Source organism: Coenobita brevimanus, chromosome 6 (genome assembly GCF_032717465.1).
Source record: "Coenobita brevimanus isolate Jiangsu-jjx chromosome 6, ASM3271746v2, whole genome shotgun sequence".
Lineage (NCBI taxonomy): Eukaryota > Metazoa > Arthropoda > Malacostraca > Decapoda > Coenobitidae > Coenobita > Coenobita brevimanus.
In genome coordinates this window covers 69,507,544-69,530,007 of record NC_136959.1, presented here as the reverse complement: position 1 = coordinate 69,530,007, position 22,464 = coordinate 69,507,544, and the positions used below count along the sequence as shown (strand labels likewise).

The following is a 22,464-nucleotide window of genomic DNA, read 5'->3' as shown; positions in this document are numbered from 1 at the left end:
GGAAGGGAGGGAAAGAGAGAGGAAGGAAGAAAGAGAGGAAGGAAGAAAGGAAGGAGGGAGGGAGGGAGGGAGGGAGGAAAGTAGGAAGGGGGGGAAGGAATGGGGAAAGAAGGAAGGGAAGGGAAGGGAGGGAGGGAGGGGGTGAGGGGGAGGGAGGGGGGGAGGATGGAAGGAGAGAGAGAGAGAGAGAAAGAGAGAGAGAGAGAGAGAGAGAAACAGAAGCAGGTGGGAGGGAGGGTAATGGAGATGAGATCTTTGGTTTTTCCTTCCCTCTCTCCCTCCCACCACCATAACTCTCAGACTACTTGTACTCTCCCTGGTCCTTTTCCCCACCCTCCTCCCTCTTTCCTTCTCTAACCCCTCCATCTCCCTCCCTCCCTCTCTCTCTCTCTCTCTCTCTCTCTCTCTCTCTTTCTCTCTCTCCTTCTTCTTCTTCTTCTTCGACTTCCCTCTTTTCCTCCTCTTCCTCCTCCCTGGCTATACCACAAGAAGGGGTAAAGTTACAAGGGGGAGGGTGTCAGGTAGCCCCTCCCCCCTCCTTCGCTTCATCTCTCTCTCTCTCTCTCTCTCACACACACACACACACACACACACACACACACACACACACACACACACACACACACACACACACACACACACACACACACACAGATAGGTAGATGGCAGATGGACAGACCTTCATTAATAGAGAGAGAGAGAGAGAGAACCAATACAAGCAGACATGATCATACTGTGTGTAATGCAGCCAATACCAACACTTGCTCGGGGCTAGAGCTGGTTTTAACAACCCAATTAAACCGTTACTTATCTAAACGACTTCGGACTGCTTTAGAGCGCGATATCGTTTGCTTCTCTCTCTCTCTCTCTCTCTCTCCCCCTCTCTCTCCCTCTCATTTTTAAAATCATGATGTGCATGGTGTTTATTATTATTTTTATCATCATCATCATCATCATTATTATTATTATTATTATTATTAGTCACCATCACCATCATAAGTTCACATGCGATCCTATCTGTGGAAAAAAAGGAGAAAAGAGGGCCCCTAATAGCCTACTCCCTCCCCCTGCCTCGTGTGGTAGGTAGAGGTTGTTGGCAGTACAGGTGGCCACATAGGCCTACCTACTCCAGTACAAAAAGGAAGATTTAACATTTCTATCCTTCAATTCCGATCCCATTCAGTCACCATTTTCAACACATGGAATACAGCGATTATGCCCTTTCCTCATAGCCTTGGAGGTACCAGGTAAGTGGTTTCAGAGGGACATTATTACGTAAACATCAAGGGACAAGAAAGGGCATGAACGGCTTGCTTATTTTGTTGCAGTATAGCCTACCGCCCCCGTTGAAAGTGTTGTATTATGTTTATTACGGGTGTTTGTTTGTAAACTGTACACACACTATCTCAAGCACTCTGTTGACAACATGGGAGAAATCTAAATTCAACCGAATGCTTTCAAAGCTTTTTGTCAATAGATGGTTCTACTTTAGGAAGTCAGGGCTCTGATTACTATAATAATAATAATAATAATAATATTATTATTATTATTATTATTATTATTATATTTTATAAATTACGGTACTGTATATAACATAAACCCATGTGGAACATTAGTGTCATATACCACTAACGTAAGTATTATGTAATCATCTTTAATAAAATATAATGCAAGACTCTGACATCTTATTTTCTTAAAAGAAACCAAACTCTCCAAAGCTGCCACCCAGCGATATCGTCGTTTGTTGTTGTCTCGCACGGATGGTGGTACTGCGCGTCGGGTGAAAATGGTCCACACTGTTACCTACGCCAAATGGTTATCCTGGTAAATGCAGTCTCGTACTTAGTATTAATTTTATTCAGAACAATTGACGTTCCTTGGCATGACATCACTTCCAGCTGCGCAGCACACTGTAGAGATAGTCCGATATGTAAGACCAGTTGTAGATTTGTTTATGAAAGTGTCCCTTGCGTAAGTGCTTACAGAATTTTCCTTCTCTTAAAAGACTTTCCCCGCATGTTCATATGTTTAACTTAGCTGGGCCTTTCCCGGCGTTATCATTTGTGTATACAAGTCCACAGTTGCTCGTGCATGCAGGACGATGTGCCTGGGTTAGTCAAGAATTTCGAAGGCTTGGGGGACATTTGTACTTTTTCTATGCATGCATGGATACTTTGCACGGTATGAACAAGAATCATCTGAAATACGTTGGCGTTTACTGGATGATAACTCTTGGTACAATATACGGTACATAAAGGTTACATAATGGATATGATTTCCAATTTATAAATGATCCATTCTGAATTTTAGTGATTAAGTAATGGATATTACCATGTTGAGTACAACGCTTCCCGTCCGATCAGCGAAGTTAAGCAACGTTGGGTCTGGTTAGTACTTGGATGGGTGACCGCCTGGGAACACCAGATGCTGTTGGCATAATGTTCTCCCTACGTGTCAAGTGGGGTTGGTGGAGAATTAGTGCCCCTCCCTGTAAAACAATTAATCCTAAGCCCTTGGCCACCCCGTCTGGGATACATGGCGTCTGGCAATGAATATTAATTCCAAGAGATCCATTATTTATATTTTTTACAAAAAATTTTACACAAAATTTGTATTCCAAGTAAAGTTTTTTTTTTAATTAAACATTTAAATCTCCCCAAAACACATTGCACATCATAATATCCTATGTACATTAGGTTTTTCATGAACAAAATGGACATCAGATGTCAATAAGTTTTGTGTGATCAAATGTTCCTTGGAATAAGCAGTTGGCTTGCAAAGCAACACAGATTTCTATTGCTTTGAAGTAAAAAAGAAATTATTTTGAGAACTCAGCCCTCAAAATATTGCAGTGCTCAACTTACATCAGTGAATTTATAGGATTTGAACACCATTGCCTACGAAAAAATTCAGCATACAAAGCAGTGTGTGCGCTGTAGGCTAGGCTGTGAAGGTCTTGGTCAAACTGATGGAGATAAGATTGGGGAAAAATGACACCTCAAAAATTAAGATAGGTAATAAATAAATAAAATTATTAATTGATTTATATGAGGAATCATTCTTTATTCAGCTTACCTTATCATACTTATTTCAGCCCAATTGGCCATGAATTGGTTTTAAAATGCAACTAAACTTGGTAAAATATAAAAAAGACAGTTCAAGGTTTACACACACACACACACACACACACACACACACACACACACACTTCAACATTTAAGGGACAGCTGAGAATACAGTAGGCTGCCTACATTGTGAGAGGCTCCTACCATGACTTCTGCACAAAAGTGGCCATACATAATTATACACTCAGACACTTGCAGTCAAATTAAAAATTCATTGCTTATAAATGACATGAAAGGAAATAAGATATTCACTATACAGTATATCTCATGGCAGCAATATGTGTAGACATTTAAATCCAATGCATAGCCCTTAAACTGTGCACGTGTCGTGAAGTGTTCCTGTTTCAAACAGTATTACTGGCACGGAGGGTATTATTTGTCTTTTTCAGCATTTATTAGATTGAGTCTGCCATTGATTGATGAGTAAATGTACTGTAGGTGTAGCCTGTTTTCGACTGGCACTGTTAATTAATTTAGTTCTTTGCTTTATGAATCGTACTCGTCCCATTTTAGTAGTGGAAATAGGATCCATGTTATGATAATGATGGTAGTGACGGCTAAGGTGAATAAGACTACTTTTTCTTTAGTTAACCTTGGCAGGATGTAGGGGATGGTATTCACTTAATCTCAGGGGGCCTACACATGTTTTCTATCTAACGCATCCCTTTCCGATTACAGGCAGGGAAACCCGCTCTCGAGGTGCAGTTTTGCAGCAAAGCAAGAACACAGGGCTCCCCGCACGCCTTCAAACGTCATCACATGACCAGTGACTCCTTTCGTCTATCCCCTCGTAAGTCCTTATAAGTTAGAAGTGACTGGACAATAGTATATTCTGTTTCCATCAGACAGAACTCCGCAGTCTACACCATGATAAGCCTATTTAGCCAGACTTAGAAATGATATGGTGGTACTGTAGCATGATTATCTTACCGGACAACTTCCTCGCCATCTGATAGGCCTATGTAACTAAACTTGAGAAAGGATATAGTAGTACCGTAGTTTGTTTATTTTCAACTGACAGAACTGGGTCACTCCCACAATTTCAGTACTTAGCCTTGGTTGCATTGAATTAGATGAATCGTAGTTGTGAGGTAGGGAGGAGAGGAGTCTCCTTGGTTGCATGTGAAATCCACACTCAGGTCTGACCACACATGATCATTAACTGAGCTGGAAGATGTTTTGGATATTTGTCAAGCTAGAGTAACAGCATGATGGCGTGGGCGCCTTTTATAGTGTAGGGTAAAGTTGGTTGGGAGAGAGAGGTTAGAACTTGCATTCTCTCTCTCTCTCTCTTTCTCTAACGTTTCGGGCTACACAGAACCCATCTTCAGAGTTTGAACAAGAAACAATAGAGCAGAGACATTTATATCCCTGGAAATTCCCTCCCTCTTTTGCTCGCGTCGCAGCGTGACTGACTGCTTTTAGGAAAATTCCGTTATCCTGCACCACCTCTGACTGCGACATTAGTGTTATCCTTGCTGTACACATAGGCTGAAAAATCCCTTCCTATGGTTGGTTACATTTGTACCCAAATGTGAGCTGCTTCCATCATTTTTCTCATTTGCTTATTCAGGACTTTCTCAGCGACTGCAGCTTCATCCCATTTGGGCAGATGATTATGTTGATATGTATGTAACACTAGGGAATTAGATACTCTATGGCACTGTGCATCTACTTCGTGTTCTGCCATCCTTGTATCCATTCCTCGTCCTGTTTCCGCTAAGTACGTTTTTGAGGATCCACAGCACGGTATGCTGTATACCACTGTTCACGTTTTTACATCCTTTCTCTTTTGTTGTGACTATTTCTTCTGTTTTACGTCCTGAGGATGCTGTGATTCTACAGTAAGGCCTGCTTTCTGTAAGTACTTGTTGATAGACGACACTGTGGCTGAGTTGGGGACAGATACATAATCTTATACGGTACTTGTTATCGATTGACTGAACATTTTAGTGATGTCATTTGTCCTCCTTTTTAGGTCAACATGCCTACCGGGGAGCATAGCGTCTAATCTCTTCCTCTGTGAACTCATTAATGCAAGTTCTGTATGCCCTTGGGAAAAATCTTATAATAACTCCAGACTTGGTCCTTTTGTTGTGTGCATAGAGATAGTGAACAAAGTCGATACGGTAGTGAACAAAGTCTTTGTTGGTTGGTTTACGGTACACAGAGCATTTAACTCCCTCATCTGTTCTCCATATTATAGTATCTAAGAATGGGACTTATTTTTTCCTTTCTCTTCTTGTACTGTGAACTGTATGTTATCATTCACGTTGTTTAACACTCAAAGTATTGAAAATATTGGTGTCCCTAGGAACATTTACTAAGTCATCATCCATATAGGGGTGCAACAGCTTTGTGTGTGTGTGTGTGTGTGTGTGTGTGTGTGTGTGTGTGTGTGTGTGTGTGTGTACCTTAAGAAACAGGAGAGAGAGAGAGAGAGAGAGAGAGAGAGAGAGAGAGAGAGTCGATCCTTCGCAGATAAATTTACCCAGCACTATTGCCAGACACCGAATCCTAATACGAGTGTACCCTAGAAGACCATCAGCCATTGTAATCCCAACTAAGCAACGATTCTCCTTCGAAAATGCAGCTTCCTTTTTAATAAACTGCCAACTTCATCAGGGCGCTCTCTCTCTCTCTCTCTCTCTCTCTCTTCCAGTATAAGCCAGACGATGTCAGGTGTTTATGAGTCACAGGAACCTGATAATGTCGCCAATAACCCTCTCATGGACGGTACAATTCTGGTATCCAGTATCGCGTAACTGTAGAGGATAAAATCAGTTGAGTGAGTCATAGTAGCCTGGCAGTACTAAGCAAGCGCTGATTTCAAATAACTTTCATGCCGTCAGCTACTTAGGTACCAGAAAAACAAAACATTACAGAAGAATGAAATCCAAAATGCGAAGGGTATATATGGATTTCAGTAACATAAACAAAGCCAACCAACGCAGCTACAATAACTAGACAACACAACCCCACACCAGAGAGAGAGAGAGAGAGAGTACAATAAACAAGACAGGCACAGCACAACCCCACAACGAAAAAAATATATATATGCAGTAAGCTAGACAGATACATACAACCCCACTGGGAAGAGAAGAGTAAACAAAAGCAACCCAAATACGGGTACAATAAATAAAACCACATCTCAGCGAAGACATAAAGCTAACAATAAATATAACGAGCTGCATAAAACACCCATTATCCTGACGAAACATCTTGCAGTTTGTGACGGACGCAAAAAAAAAAAAAAAAAAAAAAAAAAAACGCTATATGAGGAAGATTTTTTGTTTTTGTTTTTTACGTGTTGTCAGCGCCGTCTTGAATCACGTACTGTTTACTCACCGTATGCCATAAGTGTAACTAGAGGATGTATATGTGGTTAGTTATTGTCTGTTATGTGCTACCGAATGAAGGAGCAATTCTTTTACTGAGCGAAAATCGTTTGGGTATTATGAACCACGTATTAAAGAACTGCTACTTTATAATAATAATAATAATAATAATAATAATAATAATAATAATAATAACAACAACAACAGTAGTAGTAGTTGTAGTGATTCATTCATTCATCATCTAATCCAGTGTTGCCCCATGGGAGGCGTAGGAGCCCGGGGCTAGGAGAGTTGGTCCTGACATCTAAGATGAGAGTGACCAGCCTCACTCATCCCTGAATGGCCTTACGTGAGCAATAAACCCCAACCATCCCTTGGATATAAATCAACATCGGCTTAATCCGATTGGAGCGCCCTCACTACCCACTAAACTTGAGGTGCCATAATTTGGTTATATGGTTACCTCCCAGCGTAGTAAATGGTTTCCTGGTGTACAAGAAGCCATTTGGCTTGTCACTTAGTGTAGAGTCGCCCGTAAACAGAAGGAAAAAGAATGAAGGAAAGAAAGACAAGAGGAAGGAAGGAAAGAGGAGAGGAAAGGGCAGGCATCCGAGAGCAGCACTACATCGAGTGAGTGGGTAGTGACTGGTGAGCGTCCCCACGTACCACTAGTAGTAGTGATAATAATAATAATAATAATAATAATAATAACAATAATAATAATATTACTGTGATATGAGGGGGCGCTCACCATCCACTCACTTGATGTAGTGCTGTTTTGTGTGTCTGCCCTTTCCTCCCTCTCTCCCTTCCTTCCTCTTCTATCTCTCCTGCCTTCATTCTTTCATCTTCCTTCTGACTACGGGGGACTACACTCCCTCTTGTCTTTCTTTCCTTCATGGTTTCCTGTACACCAGGAAACCATTTACTACGCTGGGTGGTAACCATATAACCAAATTATGGTGCCTGGTGGTTTAGTGAGTAATTAAGGCGCTCTAGTCGTATTGAGCCTGTGCAGGTTTATATCCAAGGGGTGGTTGGGGTTTATTGCTCACGTAATGCCACTAAGGGATGAGTGAGGCTGGTCACTCTCAGCTTAAATATCAGGACCAACTTGCCTAGCCCCGGACTCCTATGCTCCTCATGGGGCAACGTAGGATTGGATGATGGATGGATGGATAATGCTAAGTTTGTAAAAAAATATTAAATAATCAGTGAATATAGCTGAATAACTTGCTTAAATAAATTGGTATGCTGATATACTTCTTGGTCCGTAGCTCACCAAAGTTTAGGTTTAATTCTGTTTTCTTCCTGTATATGAATAACAAACACTTTCGCGTATAACAAATGTATAGCTGGGGACAAAAGTTCGCCTAATACTGAACATTTGCGTCTCACTTGTCCTTGGTGGTCGATATTCCTGAACTGGGAAAAGCTTAGCATGTTTCTCTGTCAATAGATGATTCTCTCTATTACGATGCGTTAGGGAGGAAAATGATGAAGTAGACGCGGAATGGTACAGAAACTCTTATCCTTAACTGTACACTCTGATGATTAGATTGATATATTGCCCCATAATTCACGGTATCGTAGTAACCTAACTTTTGTCCCTAACTGGACAGTGTTGAAGTACGGTAGTAAGCAACTTTTTTTCCCCCCTCACTGTACACTGTGTTACAGTGACTCATTATTATCACTTGGTAAAGTACCTTAGTAAGCAAACTTTTGTCCCTAACTGTACAATGTGTTGCCGTGATAAATTATCCCCAGGCGAAGTACCGTAGTAAGCAGACTTTTATCCCTAACTGTACTTGTGTTGCTGTGACTGAGTATCGCCTGGTGAAGTACCGTAGTAAGCAAAGTATTGTCCCGAACTATACACTGTGTGGATGTAAGTACCGTGGTAAGCAGACTTTTGCCCCTAACCGTACACTATGTCGCTGTAAGTAATCATCTGTTAGTGCAGAAAAGAATGAGTTGATTATGGTGGTAGGTGACCTGTTGACGTGGTGTCTGGCAGGTGAGGTGGCGTGGCTTGGCTCCCAGTCAAAGCTGTCACTGCACGGGACCCAACCCCGCCTACACCACCTACCTTTATCCTGCCCCCCTCCCCCCGTCTCTCTCTCTCTCTCTCTCTCTCTCTCTCAGACCACTTTATTATATCGTCCTTGCTTTTTTTAATTACTCAGTTAACTTAGTATTACGGCACCTTCTACATACACACATACATACATTAGATAGATAGATAGGTAGACATAGATAGATAGTTAGATAGATAGGTAGGTAAGTAGGAAGATGGCATTATTGCGTGTTAGGGAAACTTTTGTGTCTTGAAGGGTTTGGTCATTAACCTCTCAGTAGGATAGGATGTCTTTTACGTGTGTGTGTGTGTGTGTGTGTGTGTGTGTGTGTGTGTGTGTGTGTTTCTTTGCCACCACCAGACGATTTCTTGCAGATAACGAAGGGCATATCGTAGTGAAAGGCTTCGGTAATTCCAGTCGTACTTTTTTTTCCCCTAACGTTCATGGATGTATTGAAAAGCTGCGTCCCATTTCCTCTAACCCTGCACACGGCAACGGTGTAGTAATTGCCTACGTGTATCCTCAGTCTGATTCGGCTGCAGGGAGAACTCGTGGTGAAGGGGTTAATGGTTGTGTAAGCTATTCCCCCCCTCCCCCCCTCTCTCTCTCTCTCTCTCTCTCTCATTATCTGTACATCCTTCCCTCCATCTGTTCCTCTCTCGTTTTTATCCTCCTCCTCCTCCTCCTCCTCCTTCCTCTCTCCCTCCCTCCTACTCTCCCCATACCCTACCCTACCCCTCCCCCCTCATTTCCTCTCCACTAAATGAAGAAATATGGCATCTCTCCTTCCCCTCTCTCTCTCTCTCTCTCTCTCTCTCTCTCTCTCTCTCTCTCTCTCTCTCTCTCTCTCTCACCGTCGTTTCTTCCCTTTCTCTTTCTCTCACTCTTATTCTCCGTCATCCTGTTTCGTCTCGAATATATTCTCCTGTTTTATTTCTTCGCTCTCATTTCTCTCTCTTCCTCTTCCTCTCTCGTTGACCTCTCTCACTCGCATTCTTCCCCCCCTGCCCTCCCTCCCTCCCTCCCTCTCCCTTTCCCTCCCTCCCTCCCTCTCCCCTTCCCTCCCTTACTTCCTTTCTCACCCTCCCTCCCTCCCTCCACCCTTACGCTCCTTCCCCTTCCCCCCCATCCCCCTCCATCACTACCATTCTCACCCTCACTTCCTCCACCATTACCCTGCTCCCTTGCATCCCTCTCTCCCTCCATCTCTCTCCTCACCCTCTCTCTCTCTCCCGGAATGCTTCATTCTTCCTCCCTCCCTCTTTCCCTCAACTTTGCCCACCCTCCCTTGCCTCTCTTTCCATTCTTCCTTCACATCACCCTCCCTCCCTCTCGCCCTTCCTCCATCACTCACTCACGCATCCTGTCCCTCCCTCCCCCCCATCAGTGCAACGTTAATTAACTGGGCGAACCTGAACGTCGAAATTGATTGTGGGCAATTAGCAAATTTAGTGGAAAATAATTTCACTTGCTAAGTCGTTAAAAAACCAACAAGCGATAAATGTATTCTGTTCCGGTACTTTATTTTCTATCTATCTATCTATAGCCCGACGCCGTAATCCCGCAAAGGGTGGCCGCAGACAAAACGCCTCCAAGTTGCTCTGTCACCCACCAATTGACTACCCTCCCCCCAACTCACCCCCCCCCCTCCCTCATATACCTCTCAACTCCATCCCTCCAAAAAAATTTAACCAGTAATATTTAAGTTACAAAATATCAAGGAACATATATCTGTCTACTTATTTACCTATCTGTTTATCTGTTTATGTCTCTGCCTGCCTGTCTGTCTATCTATCTATCTATCTTTCTATCTGTTTATCTGTCTATCTACCTACCTATCAGTCTCTATATTTGTTCATAGCCGGACCCCTTAATCCCGGAAGCGGTGGCCACAAATTAATCTAGGACCGTGCAGTCAAAAAATGATAAAACTTGATATTGCCTACATTTTAAAGTACTATTGTACAAGAGAGTATATTCATCATGGGCTGTGTAAGAAGTGTTCACAAAAGATTACAAAGGGGCACTGGTACAATTCTCATCTATTTGTGCCACAGTTGATAAATTATGGTCAAACCTCAGAGAGCGATTCATGTACCACTTAAAGACGTACAGAATCAGTAGGCTGCAAAAGTACACGTAGTAAGAACAAGCCAGGGTACTTTTGAGATTCCCAGGGCCTTGCAAAACACAAATATACTGTGTGTGTGTGTGTGTGTGTGTGTGTGTGTGTGTGTGTGTGTATTATACTTCATACTTTTCACACCCTCCTTTCTTCCATCACTCCTTCTCATCCTTCCTCCCTCCATCACTCCCTTTCTCACCCTCCCTCCCTCCGTCTTTCCCATTCTCACTCTTCCTCCCTCCATCACTCCCCTTCTCTCAATCCCACCCTCCATCACTCCTCATCCTCCCTCCCTCCATCACTCCCCTTTTCACCCTCCCTCCCTCTGTCTTTCCCATTCTCACTCTTCCTCCCTCCATCACTCCCCTTCTCACTCTCCCACTCTTCATTACTCATTCTCATCCTCCCTCCCTCCCCTTCTCACTCTTCCACCCTCCATCACTCATTCGCATCCTCCCTCTCTCCATCACTCTCCTTCTCACCGTCCCTCCCTCCCTCCCTCACTTTGTCAGCCATTCATTCTCTCTCAGGATCACTTCTCGTTATGGACGGATGAGTGGAAGGTTGGACGGTGAGTGGATGGATGGAAGGATGGATGGATGGATGCACTACCAGGCGGACGGCTTTCTAAAGAAACTGGTGGATAAATGGATATTTGAGAGAGAGAGAGAGAGAGAGAGAGAGAGAGAGAGAGAGAGAGAGAGAGAGAGAGAGAGAGAGAGTATGAAGGGGTGAAGGAAAAAAGGAAATAAATATCTCTGAATTTCTCTCTCTCTCTCTCTCTCTTGTGTGTGTGTGTGTGTGTGTGTGTGTGTGTGTGTGTGTGTGTGTGTGTGTGTGTGTGTGAAGGAGTGACGAATAAACGTAAAGGCAACACTGAATGAGTTGATGTGTAGCCCACCAGGAAGGACGGAAAAAGACCGAGAGTGACTGAAAGAGACGGTGACACAGAACAATGAGAGAGAGAGGAGAGAGAGAGAGAGAGAGAGAGAGAGAGAGAGAGAGAGAGAGAGGAGGGTGACAATGGGGGGGTGGGAGGTAAAGTGCTCTCTTGATCTATTGTTAGTGAGCATTATATCCCACCCCCTCGTCCCCCTAATCAATAATGTCTAGATATTGGTCACCGCTCCTTCCCCGTCTCTCACCCTCGCCCTTCCATCTCTCACCAACCTTTACTCACCATACTTCTTGACTCTTAATCCCTAGTCTTCTGTTTTCCCGTTTCTGTTCCCTATCCCTTTACCCTTCCTCCCCTTTTCCTCATTGTCTCTTGCCCTAAATATTCCCTCTCCATCCCAACCCTATCATTTTCCTTCTACCTTCCATCATCCCAATTTTCTTCTTTTCTTCCTCCCCTCCCCCTCCGATTCCAACCCTCTTCTTTTCCTTTCATTTTACTCCTTCTCCCCCTCACCCCCGTGCCATCATGTCCTCTCACCTCCACACCCCTACCCTCTGTTTTCTTCTTTCAACAATCCCTCTACCCTCTTACCACAGTAGATAGACTCACACTGTTCTCTCTCACCTCCTTCTTCATTTTGTCGTCTCTCTTTCCCTTTTCCTAACCCGGCCAACCCTTGGTTTTCTCATCCTGTTCCCTCTTCATCTCTCCACCCACCCTCCATCTTCTCTCGCTTTACTCACTCCTCCCTCTCCTTCTTCATTTTACTCTTCTTCCTCCTCCTGTCTCTTCCGCCCCTCATTTATGTTCACATCTCTATTTCCCTTTTCTTTGTATTTCCTTATCTCTCACCCTCCTCACCTCTCCACTCTCCAGCTTCCTTTTCTCTGCTTGCAGCCCCCCACTCTCTCTCCCTCTCACTCTTCCGTCATCTCTCTTCTGTCATCCACTTTACTTTCTTACCCTGAATCTTTTCCTGGATTTACGGCCTACCCCTCTTCCCCCTCATCACCTCTCCTCCTCTCTCAGTGCTCCTCCTCGTCTACTTGACACCCACGCACATCACGTCTCTGTGTCAGCAGTAAGGTCACATCCTCTACATAGAATCAAGACACGAAGAATGGCTTATCCCTTCAGACACATCGTGTATTTTTCCTTTATATTCTTGCTGTATACAGACAACATTATTCAGCCAAGTTTTTTTTTTTTTTTACTGGAAGGATTGGGTAAACTCCGTTATGTTCCGCCAGAGGGACGCTTTCCTAAATCGAGCAAAATCGTCTTCAGGCGGCACACTCTGACTAGTTATATACATCCAGATGTCTTAATCCTGGAAAAGATGACCACGGACAGATCTCCTCCATATCACCCTGTCCTCCGCCTTCAAGCTGCCTTCCTTCCAACTTATTCCACTCATTGGACCCTCCACCTCATCCTCGGTCTTCCCTTCCCTTTTCACCCAACAGTTCACTCACATACACTCTCCTCATCAATCTCTCTTTTTCCTTTTTCTCCATATAGCCAAACTGTGTCAGGGTACTTAATGCCTTCCAAAACATCCATACCTCCACCACAGCGCTCCATCACTAACTCATTTGCCAGTCTGTCTCTTCATACATCTCCTTATGCACCTTTCAGATAACTCATTTCCAGTCCTCTCGCCCTTCACTTGTGCCCCACCGCAAAGTTCAAGGCCCGAATTTTTGTCGATTAAGAAGGTTCCCCAACACCTGTTCCTAAGAGATTTATTTTGCTTATGACACCCCACTCTCCTGTTTTGTGTTATATAAATTCTTCCTACATACCATACCCTGCATAAAAAACGTACAAAATGATATTAACCAGCCGTGTCCAAAAATCAGTCGCTGAGAAGGAGGTGCGAGGGAGCTTCCTTACTCTGCGAGAATACAGGCCCAAGTCACAAACGTTTCATTGAGGATCACAATACTGTCGGATTACGTCATCGGAATGAAGGAGTCAGCCAGAAGTTCAATCCGAAAAAAATAGTGTAAGAGTATCGTTAAACTGAACATATAAAAGATAGCACTAAACGATAATGTTGTAATAAATAAAGTACCACCTCCATCACTCTCTCTCTCTCTCTCACACACACACACACACACACACACACACACACACACACACACACAGCGTGCCTAAAAAAATCAAGTAATGCTTACAGTAACTTTATTTTCTGTGCTCGCAAGTGGCAGCGGACGTGACAAGTGTGCTAAACTCTAAGGCCAAGGGGTCACACTTGATTTGAATAAAAAAACCCTGTCGGCAACTTAAATTCAATATCTAAGTGTCATTTGGCTTGGAAGGATTTTAAAATGCAGCAAAAATGGTATGGGAAAATTTTAAAAGTTTCAAAGCGTCAGTTTCATATTGTCAGGTCCTTTTGCTATGATGTATGTTAGTTATTTTACGATTTTATGAAGCATGGAAACTTCCCGGACTGAAGAAGGGGTTGATGAATGCTGTACCAAATGCCTCCGGTTCGGAAGCCCTCTCCATAGAATAGATCAAGCGAATCGTCTGGCGTTTAGCAAGAATAAATAAAAAGTCATCAGACAGAAGGGGTTAGCAGCCGCGTATTATGTTGTGATGTAAAGTCAGTAACCGAGAGCATTACACAAGAAAAAATAAAAACTAACATTCCTCACTGATTAGCAAGAATTTTCTGTTTATTTCTCCTTTTTCTTCGTCCATGTCATCTTTGCACCCAGCACAATCTCAGCCGCTTACAGGAAAACGCGACCTCTGTTACCCCTTCACTCCGATAATGTCATTTTTGTTTTTGCCACTTTCACATGCGTTTATCTAGCTCAGGAGAGACTTTTCGAGCTGGAGGGGTTAGGTGGAGCCTTCATTAACTCCACCAACAGAGGTCCTTCTTAAAGTTCAGTAAAATCGTCCGGATCAAGAGTAAAGCAGCAAGTACGTGACCGGATTCACACACACACACACACACACACACACACACACACACACACACACACACACACACACAAAGAAAAACACGTGTGTGCAGTGCGTGCGTAAAAAGAAAGAAAATCCAGACACTGCAAAGTAGTGACCTTGAGCAGAGAGTGGGAGAGAAATATTAACTTTTAATTCCCACTGTGACATTAAGGTTATCTATTATTTCCCCGCTAATTTAAATGAATGATCTCTTGACTTTTCAAAATTACGATACCACAGAGCCTCATATATATATATATATATAAAGTCCACCGATGTATTTTGTATTATTTCTTTCTACTACCAGACAGTTTTATTCAGCTTAGAGGTTAGTATTCCAGTTAGTGGGTTAGATACAGGCCACCATAACCTGTCAGTGCTAGACATTATTCCGAAGTTGAGTAAAATCATCTGGAAGTATCAGTATTTAACCATATTCTTCATTTAGTGGGCGTATAATTGACATCTCCCCATCTTCAATGCTGAGCTGTAACAAAAGATTAACACTGGAGTAGGTGCTAATCACGAGGAAGTGTTATGCAAAGGATGTAGTCGAAGGATTTTCTATCACTGTGCCAGTAAGGTACGTGAAAGAAGCTGCAAAAAGCCAGAAATACCCGCTAAGTTACAGTGAATGATCAACACAGTCATATCACCATTTCTACGAGCCTACTACTAGTACAACTACTCGTATCAGAGCAAACTACAACTACAAAGCAAGCAGACTACAGCTACTCCCGTAACAACCCACCAGCATAATAACTACATTGCCACTACCACACCACCACCGCTAAACCTACCACAACTATCACCATCTTAGCTGACACCACATTTCTCATCCTATTATAAATGCAACCACAAGCACCACAGCTGCGAGTCAAGAGCCTCCAGAACAGCTACCACAGCTACCACCATCAGAATCAACACCACATCTTTCATCCTTATCCTAATTATAATTGTGACCACAACTACCACAATTAAGAGCCTTCAGAACAGCTGCCATATCTACAGCCACTACCACAACCACAACCTACTTCACAACATCTTATCCACAAATGGTTTAGTCGGGAATTGATCGTCTTGCAAAGCTACCACAATGACCACCGCAACCACCACTACCACAACCACCAGCACCACCACAACTACCACCATCGCACAGCGGATCTCCCCACTTCAATGCCATTATCCCACTTACAGAATTAAATCTCCTCTCAGGCGTCGATTGTGGTGGTGTGCAGCTGTGGTGGTAGTTGTGGTAGCTGTGGTGGTAGTTGTGGTAGAAGTTGGGTGGCTGTGATGGTAATTGTGGAGGTACCTAAGTTAACTGTGGTGGTGTCTGTGGTGGTAGTTGTGTTGGTAGTTCTGGTGGTAGTTATGGTAGTTATGGTTTTAGTTGCTGTTGCAGTGGCGGTAGTTAGTTATGGTGGTTGTAGCTGTGGAGGTGGTTGTGCAGTAGCCGTGGTGGTGGTGGTTGTGCGGTAGTTGTGGTGGTAGCTAGCTGTGCGGTGGTTGTGGTGGTGGCTGGATGTGGTGGTAGTTGTGGCAGTGTGGTAGTGGTAACAGCGACGATAGTTGTGGTGGTAACTGTGGTAGAATCTTTCCTGACTTTAAAGTGAGAAGTCAGAAGTAATTATAAACTCTCTAACAGTCGTAAAATATAATGCAAAATCTTCTCTAGTCATATATTTAAAAAAAAAAATCTACCTTCAATTCCTGTGAAGCTTGAGTTGATTAAAGTGTGGTGGGAATGAGGTAGCGTGTTATGTGAATCAGATTGGGGATGTTCCCAGAATTACCACAGCCCTACCACATATACTGCCACAGCCCTACTACAGGTACCACCACACCCCGACTACAGATTCCACCACAGCCCTACCACTGCCACATATACCACCACAGCCCTGCCACAGTCACATATACCAGCACAGCCCTACCACAGTCACATATACCACCACAGCCCTGCCACAGTCACATGTACCACCACAGCCCTGCCACAGTCACATATACCACCACAGCCCTGCCACAGTCACATATACCACCACAGCCCTACCACAGTCACATGAACCACAGAAACTACCACAGATCCCGTCAGACGTCTACCACAGTCATAAATACCAGAAAAGCTAGAACGATATATTCCATCAGAGACGTATAGTAACCACACACACCACAACGGCAGCTACCACACATCCCATAAATCTACCATAACGACCACCACCAATTTCGCCGTGAATCGACCACAGTAACTACGACAAATCCCACCATAGACCTACCATACATCACATATGCAACCACCACCACAATTCCCACCATATTTACTCCTTTATATCCCAGGCACTCAACCACAGCTATAATACCACAGCTACCCCTCTCACCCACTAGCATAACCCCAAACACCTCTGCCACAGCGGGTACCGGTACCACCAGTTAACCACAATTACCACCGTCGTTTGTTCTGCAGATGTGGTGGGGTGACTTAGAGGTGGTGGTAGTAGTGGTAGCTGTTTTTTTTTTATACATAGCTCTGACGGTTGTAGTGTTGGTAGTTGTGGTGATAAATGTAGTAGTGTTGGTACATGTGGTGGTGATTGTGGTAGTGTTAGTAGCTGTGGTGGTTCTGGTAGTGATGGTAGTTGTGTAATTGTGGTGATAATTGTAGTAGTGTTGGTACTTGTAGTGGTGTTGGTAGTAGTATTGGTAGTTTTGATGATTGTTGTGGTAGTGTTGGTAGTTTTGGTGGTGGTTGTGATAATATTGGTAGTTACGGTGGAGAGAGAGAGAGAGAGAGAGAGAGAGAGAGAGAAGGGGGGTTGGAGGCAGGATAACAGGATCTCTTAATCACATACATGATCCTCTCCCTCCTCTCTCACTCTCATTCCCCACTCACTCACTCTCTCTCTCTCCCTTTCAATACCCAATCCCCACTCCAACCCTCCCCCACTCCCCCATTTCACTGTCCACTCCCACACTCTAATATCTCACTACAGTACCTCCCCCTCATCTGTCCCTCCCTCTCCCATCCTCCTTCCCCTTCACAGTGTCATATCCCACTCCCCCCCCCCTCTCTCTCTCTCTCTCTCTCTCTCTCACAATCTACCTTAAGGGATACCACGCTGACATTCACACCATAAACAGTTTGATTGGAATTATACCCCAGTCTATAATTTTTTTTAATCTTCGCAAGTATTTATGAACGTTTGTTTTAGTTTGTACACACACTCTCTCTGTCCCTCTGTCTCTGTCTGTCTCTGTCTCTGTCTCTGTCTCTGTCTCTGTCTCTCTCTCTCTACGTGACCTCTCTGCGACGAAGGAGTGATAAGAGGATAACTTTCTACGTCAGCGTCCTCTCACCGCAAAAGGAGGAGGGGGGAGACGAGAGAGAGAGAGAGAGAGAGAGAGAGAGAGAGAGAGAGAGAGAGAGGGAGAGAGAGAGATCCCTTACGGTCCTATGTAGGTGGTCCGGCCTTAACATTAATAGAAAGAGTTGCCCTTTAATTACAACGGTTTAAGAAGTGCGGGTTGAGAGAGAGAGAGAGAGAGAGAGAGAGAGAGAGAGAGAGAGAGAGAGAGAGAGAGAGAGAGAGAAGATGAGAGATAAGGAGGGAAGGAGGGAAAGGTACTGGAGGGAGGGAGGGTAGGGAAAGGTAAGAGGGATGGAGGAAAAGATAAGGGGAAGAAAAAGGTGACGTAGGTGAGAGGGAGGGAAAGGTAGGGCTGGGGAGAGGAGTAGAGGGAAAGGTATGGAGATGATGGAGAGAAGAGGTAAGACGTAGAACAAAGGGGGCGGAAGGATGAAAAAAAAAATAGAAAAAGAGGTTGAAGGAATGAAGGAGGAAAGGAATGTGATGGACGGAAGGAAGGAATTAAGCAAGGAATATTGTGGAATTATGGAAGGTAATTGATGGAAGAAAGAGTGAAAGAAGAGAGTTAAAGGATAGATGGAAGGAATGAAGGAAGAACGGAATATGATGGAAAGAAGGAATGATGGGGGGAAGGGATGACGGAAGAAGCGTAAATGATGGAAGGAAGCGAGCAAGAAAGGAAAATGATGGGTTGAAGGACTTTAGAAAGAAAGGTAAATTATGGCAAGGAGAAAGAGAAGCAAGAAAGAAATGAGGGAAATAGTAAGAGACGGCATAAAGGATGGTGATAATGAATACGTAGGGGAAGGAAGGAGGAAGAGAAGCAGCGGAAGGAAGGGGAAAGAGAAGGAACAAAAAAAGGAGAAATGGAAGGAAAGAGAGTAAAAAGTAGAATGGGGAGAGGATGCGGTGAGGAAGTACGAAAAAGGTACCGGGTAGGAAGGAAATGAAAGAGGGGTGAATGTAATTAGGGAGTGGGGAGTAAAAAACGACTGAGAGAGAGAGAGAGAGAGAGACAGACAGACAGATAGACAGACAGACAGAATGTGAAATAAAACAATCATAACTGAATAATCTTTAATACATTAACCATTTCGATATCAAAGATGTGAGAGAGAGAGAGAATGTAAAATAATCCTAACTGGATATTCTTTAATACATTTACCATTATAATATCAAAGGTGTCAGAGAGAGAGAGAGAGAGAGAGAGAGAGAGAGAGAGAGCGAAATCAAAGAACTGTAACTACATTTATAGTAACACATTAACCGTATCAGTACCACAGGTGTCTCAAAAACAATACTGTCTTGTGGGGGAAGCAGGAATATAGGAGGTATCATAATTGTTACAAATATCATATCTTTTTTCTTTTAATTTTTTGTTTATTTATGTATTTATTTATTTATTTATTACTCCTTCATTATGCAAGATCTTCCGTAAGCGAGATAAAATCGTTTGAGGGTCGCAAGAGTAATAACACCAAGGCCGAACTGCAAAACAGAAAAACAATACAAATTTAACTTTGCATAAAAATAACTAAATGTAACTAGAAATAAAAATAAATAACCCCCAAAGCCATTAAAATATAACGAGACTGAAACGAAGATGTCTAAAAAAAAATATATATATAAAGGAAAAATTATATCTACAGAAAAAAAAAATTAACAACAGGAATAACAAGAGAAACAAGAGGCGCATATTTTCATCTCCACTTGAATAATAAATAAGTGAATGGTAAAACAAAAAAGTGAATCGACAACAGGCTGAGAACAATGAAAACTCTTGGTCATAGAAACCAGTTGTGTGGACAGACTGACATAACGGGTCAGTGAATGAAGCAGGGAATGAATAAAGGAAGGAAGGAAAAGAATAGCAGCGTGATGAGTAGACTTAGCTGATGGCAACTGTGGATGAATGAATGAGTGAATGAAGAGAATTGCAGTTTGATGCCTAGGGAGTGGATGCTAGCAATGATTGACAGTGAATGAATGAATTAATAAGAATAAACTGCTCGTATGTAAGTGGATGGCAAAGTATCAATGAATGAAGGAAAGCTTAGATGTGTTGGCATTTTGAGTTGACTGTAAACTTAGTAAATTAATGAGCGAGTGAATGAATGGACGAGTGAATGAGTAGCAAACTAGTGAATAAGCTTAGTGAATATATGAATGACTGACTGACTGGCTGGAAGAGTAACTTAAGTGAAGAAGTTGATGGGAACTGTGAATGACTGAAAGAATAAATAAATGAATGAATGGATGGTTGACAGAATCAGGAATAGAAAACGGCAAACTGTGAAAGAGTGAGTGAATGAATGAATGGCAGCCTGGATCAAAGAGTGAATGGTAAAGTGAATGACGGAATGAATAAGTGGAAAATATGGCAAACATAATATGTAACTGAATGAACGTCAAACGTAAATAAGTGAATGAAAGAATACAGTGATTGAATGAATGAGTCGTAGAATGGTGAGGTCATGCCGGATGAGGAAGTGGATAGGAAGCTGGATGAATCAGTGAATAATTAGTAAACAAGATGAATGAATGAAAGTAAGCCAGAGGACGTTATGTTATTGTCTTTTTACCTACGATCTGATTCAGTTAGGAGATCGTCTTAGCAGGGAAGATGTTACTGAAGGTTAGTTGTAGCCTTCTAACTAACACCTCCAGTCTAAAAAATCACTCCTAAGGCATTAAAATTATTTGGAGGTAGCGAGAACAGACATCATCACCCTGAAACGAATAATCTGTCTCGACAATTTTTCGCCCCTTTTCGCCTCTCTGTTCTTCCTCCAGATGTTTATATTCAACTGAGAGTGAGTCATAGGAGCCTCAGTGTTCATACGGGTATCCTTATCCGTCTCAAGGTCGGGATAGTTCTGGTATTTTATTCCCTCTAACTCCAGATCACTATTTTTGGTTGAGGGTGAGTCTTAGGAGAAGGAATGCTATATCTGTTTGTTCATTCATCTGTTCACTCCGTCTCTGAGTCTTTGCTTCAGTTATTGTCTGCGGTATTTATCCAAGCAATTTCCATTTTGATCATGTACCAGCCAATCTGTTTTATCCATGCATCTATCTACCTGTATCTATAAGTCTCTGTCTGTCTGTCTTTCTGTCTATCTATCTATCAGTGTATCTCCATCCATCTAATCTAATCAGTCTAATCTATATCTGTCTGTTTGTTCCTGTCTCTCTCTGTCTCTGTCTCTCTGTCTGCATATCTCCCGATGTCCCTTTATCCAACCAATTCTTGTTAGTCTACCCATATTATTCTCCTTCTCCCAACAGTAGATCCATCTATCTATTTCATTCACTTTGCTATCTGTCAGTCCATCTCTTTCCTACCCAGTCGTTAAGCCTCATCGTTCCGTCTCACAATGGAATCTGTTCATCTCTAATTTCTATGGACTGGGATTTATCAAGGCACGATATCACCCTCTCTCACTTATCTTTAATTTCTCACTCTCTCTCAAGCACACTCTCCCACTCTCACATTCTCTTTAACTCCACTTCTTACGCTTGTTTTTTCTCCCCTCTCCTCTCCTCTCCACTCTCTCTCTCTCTCTCCCTCTCTCATTTCACAATATTTACCGGGCCAGTGAGTAAGTGGAGAGATAAGAGTGTTAGAGGGAGAAATGAAAGAGAAGTGAGAGAGAGAGAGAGAGAGAGAGAGAGAGAGAGAGAGAGAGAGAGAGAGAGAATAAAAAACTAAAAAGTGCTGCAATCTTATGCAATTCGATGCACTGATACGATGTTTGTCTTCCTCATATTCTCTCTCTCTCTCTCTCTCTCTCTCTCTCTCTCTCTCTGTATCTATCTGTCTACTTATCAACCTGTATCTACCTGTATGTATGTTTGCCAGTCACTCAGTCAATATATCTATCTATTTATCTTTTTTATGTTCGTTATCAATCCATCACTAACAATAAAAACTATAATTCAGCAATTTTATGATCTTAAACCTCTAATTTCTCTCAGTTTCCCGACTCTCTTCCAATATTTTATCACTCGCTAATCCTTCTCTCTCCTCTTTTTCCCCCTCATTACTCCTATCATTTTATACCCCTCGCTCTTTTCTTGCCCTTTCTCCTCACGCCATCTCTGTCTCTTCGTGTCGCAAGTTTCGTTTATTATTTCTCTCTCTCTCTCTCTCTCTCTCTCTCTCTCTCTCTCTCTCTCTCTCTCTCTCTCTCTCTCTCTCTCTCTCTCTCTCTCTCTCACGTTCCTCTGAAGTAAAAATATAACCTACACTGTACTGGTAGTCAATTTTCCTAGCTTTCTCGCGAAGACAAAATAATGGTTACGTAAAATATCTATTTCTCCATCCCCCTCCACCTGTATACTCTCCTCCAAGCGCCCTTCCTTATCCTCCTCCTTCCCTCCACCGCTCCTCTTTGTCCATATACTTCCCTCCCCCTTCTCTTCTCCCCTCAACCCCCCTCCTCCATCGCCATACTCACCTCCCTTCTCTTCCCCTTCCCCTTCCTCTCCACCTCCTTCCCTTCTTGCTCTGTCCATATATCTTCCTCCTCTCCCCCCCCTCCCTCCTCTTCCCCTTTCCCCGTCCC

At 43.0% G+C, this 22,464-nt stretch overlaps 1 protein-coding gene and 1 pseudogene across 1 annotated transcript in view; one reads left to right on the top strand and one right to left on the bottom strand.

Annotated features, from left to right (window-relative positions):
* LRP1 (LDL receptor protein 1) overlaps positions 1-22,464 on the bottom strand; it is a 335,280-nt gene that overhangs the window by 267,418 nt on the left and 45,398 nt on the right. The window lies entirely within an intron of this gene.
* Positions 2,318-2,436, top strand: LOC145402947 (5S ribosomal RNA; annotated as a pseudogene).